The sequence below is a fragment of the Paramormyrops kingsleyae genome, chromosome 4 (assembly GCF_048594095.1).
Source record: "Paramormyrops kingsleyae isolate MSU_618 chromosome 4, PKINGS_0.4, whole genome shotgun sequence".
In the NCBI taxonomy this organism is placed as follows: Eukaryota; Metazoa; Chordata; class Actinopteri; order Osteoglossiformes; family Mormyridae; genus Paramormyrops; species Paramormyrops kingsleyae.
In genome coordinates this window covers 49,521,388-49,527,887 of record NC_132800.1, presented here as the reverse complement: position 1 = coordinate 49,527,887, position 6,500 = coordinate 49,521,388, and the positions used below count along the sequence as shown (strand labels likewise).

The 6,500-nt window shown below is 44.5% G+C and overlaps 1 long non-coding RNA gene across 1 annotated transcript; it reads right to left on the bottom strand.

Annotated features, from left to right (window-relative positions):
* Positions 1 to 3,186: 3,186 nt before the first annotated feature.
* LOC140589085 (uncharacterized) lies at positions 3,187 to 5,930 on the bottom strand. The gene is made up of 3 exons (XR_011990278.1): positions 5,393 to 5,930; positions 5,169 to 5,301; positions 3,187 to 4,586 (listed from the first exon to the last, which is right to left on the bottom strand). It is a non-coding gene; the product is annotated as an uncharacterized lncRNA (long non-coding RNA).
* Between the last annotated feature and the right edge of the window lie 570 nt (positions 5,931 to 6,500).

Here is a 6,500-nt window from a genome sequence, read left to right as displayed (position 1 = left end):
ATATTTTAGAGTAAAAATAAACAAAATATTAACACAAGCCAGATGCCATCCAAATTTCATCAAATTTTATCAACAAAGTTTAAAAAAACATAACAAAAATGTTAAGTACCCAGACAGAGTGATGGAATGAAATGAATCTGCACGTGGTGAAAGGTCATGTGACTGTATCGCAATAATTATAATATCAGATTAAACAGACAATTATGCAATTATTATTAATCTGAATAACTTTTAGTTTTGCTGATTTCACCATGATATGTTGCTATTTAGTACGGTTAAATGGAGTTTTAAACCCCTCTAAGGTACGAAATGACCCCAAAGAGTGTTTTAGGGTACTGCTTACTACAAAGTGTGCAAGAGTGTGTTCCAAGAGTGAGCAGAGCACTGCATCATGAGTCAAAGATCTGTTCACACCACTGCCTTGTTCTGTTCACATGCAGCTTTTGTTGTAGCTGCCAAATATCTGCACTAGCCCACATTGAAGGATTTGGTAACAGGTGTGGCTTCCCAAGTTATTCTTACCTTGCACCCAATCCCTCACTGTACACTAAGTGGGTATATAAAAATAAACAGATGAGTCTGAAACTCTTGCAGAAAATAGCTGTTAAAGCATTCATCGGTTTGTGTTTGTATAGTAATGTAAAACCTGTTATTTTGACAATGTGCGGACCACTTTATCAGTCCCCACAAGGGGAAACTAAGTTTTATAAAAATCCATGACTGCAATCAAAAAACTTTTCCTGTAGAAATGACATGAAAGTCCACACAAAGATATGAATACAAATGTGTGTGTGTGTGTTTTTTATTTCAAATTTCATAAAATGGTGCCTTCCTTTGGCAGTATGTTTAAATAATCTGTCCCTTTTCAATAACTGAAGTTCATGCAAAATCCACTGAGAACCACACAGCCCTGTTTGAGCACCTGCCCTTTAGACCGTGTGTGTACCTCACTAGCAGAAGGACATGTAGAGAATGGCAACAAGTAGAAGCTTATGGCATAAAAAGCAAGAGTATATTGGTCGTCCAAGATTAAAGCCATCAGTGCTGCTCCTCAAGCAGTAATAACACTTTACATTAAAGGAGCCCCCCTCTCAACATTTCATTTGGACTATAGACAAATATATTTTAAGAGGTGCTTCTCATTGAATGAAGGTAAAGCTCAGTTTTCAGGGATTTTATTCACAGGCCACACTGAAGGAAGGTGACCCAGCTATATACACCCAGTATGCACTGGGCCACCTGCCTACTGTAGAGCCCTGTCCTTTTGTGCTCTTCCTTCCCGTGCTCAGATGACCTCCTGCCAGAGCAGAGCCCATCACAACCACAACACTTCACTCAGGTGTCCTACTCTGTGTCTGAACTCCAAGAAGCATGGGGACACTTGAGACGGAATGGAAGTCCATCTCACATACTGTAGGCTATTTACAGACACGGGTTCTCCTACCTGCTTGCTGAACCAAGCCAAAGCTAATGTTACCATCTTTTAATCAGCAGGAGTTTTCACCACAAGGGGCGCTAAAAGAACATAGAATGCTTGTGTGGTGCATTTGCTAGTGATTAACACTGCGAGCCATTCACTATTAGTAGAAGTCATAAAATTACGATTTTGCCATCATTTCTGTAATGCAATTCCCAGTAGGCACTTCTCCATAATCTGGACCCAGGATTCATTTTAAAAATGGAATTTAGAAAGCAGCACTTCACTTTGATGTAAATATAGCACTACGTGAATGCTGATTTAATAAACAAGGATGTTGATCAGAAGAGGAACAGAAGGGATAAATAAACTCACCTAGTACTTCAGTATCCCTGTCACTCACATGCAGTCCATTCAGCCAGGGATAATTCTCCTCTTCTATGTTCATTGTTGTCATAAGATCTCTTTCATTCTATCATCTGTATGATCGTGGAGGTCCTCTGTACATGTTTGTGTGCTTTGTTGAATTCCTATTTTTATACATAGTATTCTGTGAAGTGTTTCTCCTTTAATATTATGTACTTCATGTTTGGCATTGGACCACAAACAATTCTGGTATGTTGGTACATAATGGCAGTAAAGTTCTGATTCTGATTATCCTATGAACAGATGAAATATACACTGCTGGTTGTGGGATTACCCCAGGAACAATCAGAATACACATCACAGATCCTGGGATTAGAGATTATCCCATGTAGAGGTAGAATACATATAATGCTTACTGGGATTAGAGATTATCCCATGTAGAGGTAGAATACACATTAGATTAGATTAGATTAGATTAGAGATTACCCCATGAACAGGCAGAATATACATCACAGTACCTAGGTTTACAGATTATGAAAAGGCAGATATAGTGCTGATATATGGGAATCACCGCCAGTAGTGGGTAAAATTAGGACACGCAACAAGTGTACAGAAACAAGTCCTGATTTTCAGAAGCAAAGCGGGGCTCGTGAAGATGCATGACAGTCTGTCTCCTCCCTGTCTTTAATCACTTGAACACCCCTCCCCCACAAACCTGTTTGATGTATGGCTCATTAGAACATGTGACCAGGAGCAGATGGCCAAAGGGTGTCATAATGGGGGAAACGTGACCAAACAAACTGTTCCATATGGATGGTGTGACACGGAGCCATCACTAACATTTCAGCAAAGGCACCTGCTGACCTGTAACTGTTGACCTGTGAGGTTAGTTGACAATCGTCTCATTCAAAGTGGAAGTACATCTCTGCCAGGGTGATCAGGGGTATGGGAAGCCAGGGGACAGAAAGCAACCTGCCTGGGGGGGTGGAGTGGGATGCAGGTAGCATGGGCAGACACACAGAAATCTCACAGCGGCAAACATACAGCTTTCCTGCCCCATTGGAGCATGATGGATTTATTCATTAAAGTTATGCTGTCCGGATCAGTGACAGGAAATTAACAGAGGACAGCCCAGTGATACAGGCTTCTGAACACATAAACTAAATAAACAGTAGTAGAGTGAACCAAGACAGCATATGTGACATGTTTGTATTCACATCTTTGTGGGGACCCTCCATTCAACAGGAGGATTATGAACCAAGGCGGTGTCTTGGACTGTGACAGCACAGTAACAACTCAATGACACAGAATTCTGAACAGACAAACTTTATAAAAAGTAGGATATTCAACTAAGAGAATGAATCACTGTCTGAGACACTAACATCACAATGACATCACAGGCTTCAGATCACACATTAAATAAACATGGATATTCAAGAGAATGAATCACTGTCGGTGACAGCGACAGCACAGTAACATTAGAGGCTTCTGAACACAAGAACCAAATACAGCCTGGAACCTGCACAGTGGGGTGATTTGGGTTTCACTCCAGAAGGCAGATGCGTGCAGGGATGCTAATTCAAATGTTAGCCTGCTTGTCCTCAGCTCAGTGTCGTGCAGCAGGGCTCTGTGAAGGGACCTTATTCTCCAGAGTGGTTTTAAAGGGGACCGTGCTTCAGAAACTGTTCCCACCTGTCATTAAGGGACTGCAATCCTTACAGTCTCAAGCCAGATGCCTGGCAGTTTGTTGGAATTTTTATATTATTTTAATATCAGTTTGTACCTGGGAAGTAATTTGTAAGAAATTTAAAACCAAATAATCAGAATGTCAAACAAATAAAGAAAAGTAGCTAACAAGCTGTTGCTGCTGTTAAACACTCTAGAGATAGACTTATAGATACAGGCTGGGAGATACACTTAGACCGACAGACACAGGTTGAGAGATGCACTTGATTGATGGATTCTGGCTGGGAGATACACTTAGACCGACAGACACAGGTTGAGAGATGCACTTGATTGATGGATTCTGGCTGGGAGATACACTTAGACTGACAGACACAGGTTGAGAGATGCACTTGATTGATGGATTCTGGCTGGGAGATACACTTAGACTGACAGACACAGGTTGAGAGATGCACTTGATTGATGGATTCTGGCTGGGAGATACACTTAGACTGACAGACACAGGTTGAGAGATGCACTTGATTGATGGATTCTGGCTGGGAGATACACTTAGACTGACAGACACAGGTTGAGAGATGCACTTGATTGATGGACTCTGGCTGGGAGATACACTTAGACTGACAGAAAACAGGTTGAGAGATGCACTTGATTGAAGGATTCTGGCTGGGAGATACACTTAGAGTGACAGACACAGGTTGAGAGATGCACTTGATTGATGGATTCTGGCTGGGAGATACACTTAGAGTGACAGACACAGGTTGAGAGATGCACTTAAATTAACAGTGACACAGAGATATTGAGGGGATCCACTCTTCAAACAGGATCTCTGTGCTCCAGTTGGGATCTATGGCCTCCAAGCACTCCGCTCTTACTGCAGCTCAGCCAGGCTGGGCTGGGCCCGGCGAGGGTGGCGGGGGCCACTCGCACTCGGCCTTCTGTATGAGGGAGATCTGAGTGATGTGGGGCCTCTGACAGCCGTTCTCTGTGTCCTGCTGTCCTGCCCGCCGGCAGCGTGTGTGACGGTAAAAGACCTGTTACAGCTAGTATGCATGGAGTGGGTCCTTGCTGAACCACAGGCAGGCCAGGCCTCGTTCCACATCAGTGTTGTGTGCAGACCTCCCTGTGAGCAAAAACAAATGGCTAATTTAACATGCGCTCTGACAGGCTCCTGAGGGCCAGTGGGCCCAGGGTTTGCTTGTCCTCCTCACAAGCTGGAACAGCCGGGAGCCCGATCTGGATGGGCCCACTGCCAGGCCTACAAGAGCCGGCACGCTCAGCCACAGGTGTGCGCCGTGGCACTAGCTACCTAACGGACCCAAACCTTCATCTATCAGCACCAAACTGAGGGCATCGGTGACCCAAAACACATCAGAACCATATATTCTGGGGAAGTCGGTATGCGAGGAAACGTACTGGACCAGTGAACACTCATCATCTCATCAGAGATCGATCAACCATGCTCTTCATGTGACACTATCATCAGTACATGTGGCAAAAAAATCCCAGGTGCCATTGTGGGTGTGGGCACTGCCCCCTGGTGTTCAGTGAGTGTGGGCTCGACATACCGACAGGCATGTTTGAGAGTCTGCCTAAATGAATTAATTTCCTCCTTTTTCAACAAAATCAACTCAATTAATTTGCTTAAGGAGCAAAACAGTTTTGAAAGGGTTCGATAATTTTACCTGGATAATGAAATATTTACCTGGATAATGAGAGAACAGCCAGGGAGGAACTCTGGTTGTCTACGATACATCTGTCCACATGGACGTAGATCCTAGCCAGATCACAGACTCCCTCTACAGCACTCAGCCAGGGGGCCGCTCTTCCAGGGAATGCTGAGAACATGAGACCCAAGAGGCGTGTTTTGGACAGAACAGGAGCAGTCAGTCACTGGGTATAATCAGTGAGATTGATGTGCACACCCACCAGGGATATGCACACAGCACTGTGTGTTCCTGTGGAGGGCTGTCATTTCGGGCTCTGCTATTGTGAGTTCCTGTGTGGAAGAAGAGAAGCCTTCCAAAGCAACACAGCACGGCTCTGTGAGTCACTGAAGGCAGTGTTACCCAAGCACACTGCAGCTCAGCGGCTCCACACGTGTCTCCAGCCCAGAGCATGCTGGGACTGCATGCAGACGACTCATGCATAGAATCAGCCCTCAATTTCTGGCACAGGGGCTCCATTACCATCACGCCTTAGGGTGTTCTGGGAGAGTGAAACACAGGGTCGACAGGGTCAAACAATGCATCGCCAGTGCTGGACCCAACACCATATTCAGTGTTGCTGGCGTGCCACAGGTTTCTGCTGGACCAGCAGTCTCCGCATGAGCAGCTCTCCATCCCAGCAGCATGGTGGGAAAACCGGCTGTGAGTGGCACCTTCACTCTGTACACAAACAAAGGCACAGACACTCACAGTCTATGGCTCACAGCAGATTTTTGGAGCCCTCAGGCATCCATTCCTGGGAAAGACAACATTCCATTTGCTGGGCTGCTTGGCCCGTCAGTGTTTTGATGAGCTCTCAGAGACTCGGCACTGAGGCTCGAAGTCCTGGTGCCTTTGTCTGAAGTTGCAATAGCGGCACCTTCACCAGCATTCACCAATGCTTCCCCGCACTTCCCCATGCATCCTGCTTTGGGACAGGTGGGGGGAGTCAGGGCGTGAGCGGTGTTTAGCACTGCTCTTAGTCCATCATCCAACGAGGTCAAGCTTCTTTCATTCACTTGGCAAAGGTGATTTACTGTCTGGCACTTTCTATAAATGTTAAGCTGACAGGCTGGAAGATTGAAACTACACCCCTTTAGCACCATCCTCCCATTTTTATTTATTATTTTTCAGATTAAAAATGTATTTATTTGTTCTGACAGAAGTTTTATAAAGTTTCAGCTGGCTATTATGTATATGAATTTCCTGATCTAAATGACTGGTTTGAAAAACCTTCAGGGTAGATCTTAAATGTCTCCTATTCCTATTTTAATCCCTGCTAATCAGTATTGTTTGTATCCAAGCCATGCAACAACAGATAGCAAAACTAA